We start from the raw sequence: 451 nt of genomic DNA on the forward strand, positions 1-451 counted from the left end.
ACCCCCGGCCCGGGCCCTGCCCCCACCAGCCCGCCGGCAGCATGGCTGAGGTGAGCGTCCCCTCGCCCTCCGTTCCCCTTGTTTTTTGTACAGGATGAATGCTGTGCCTCAGAATAAGCCCAACAACACCATCCATATAACCTCTGTGTCTATATGCCGTGTTTATGTGTGGAGTTGCTTCTGTGAGCAGAGCTCGGTTAGGTCCCGAGTTGGAAGTAGGAGCAGTTAGTCTACGGGTACATCAGCGGTAACAACACTGACATTTTCAGCACACCTGCTACTTTTAACGTGGTCGATATGATCCCCCCACTCCCCATGTGCCGTTACTGCTCTTCATTTAGCTCTATTTATGATCACCAGTGTAAACCAGATCACAAGAAAGATGTGGGGCTCTTGGAGCAGGTGCAGAGGAGGGCCACTAAGATGATCAGAGGGCTGGAGCACCTCTCCT

This window comes from Pterocles gutturalis, unplaced genomic scaffold, assembly GCF_000699245.1.
Source record: "Pterocles gutturalis isolate BGI_N339 unplaced genomic scaffold, ASM69924v1 scaffold12419, whole genome shotgun sequence".
Taxonomy (NCBI): Eukaryota; Metazoa; Chordata; class Aves; order Pterocliformes; family Pteroclidae; genus Pterocles; species Pterocles gutturalis.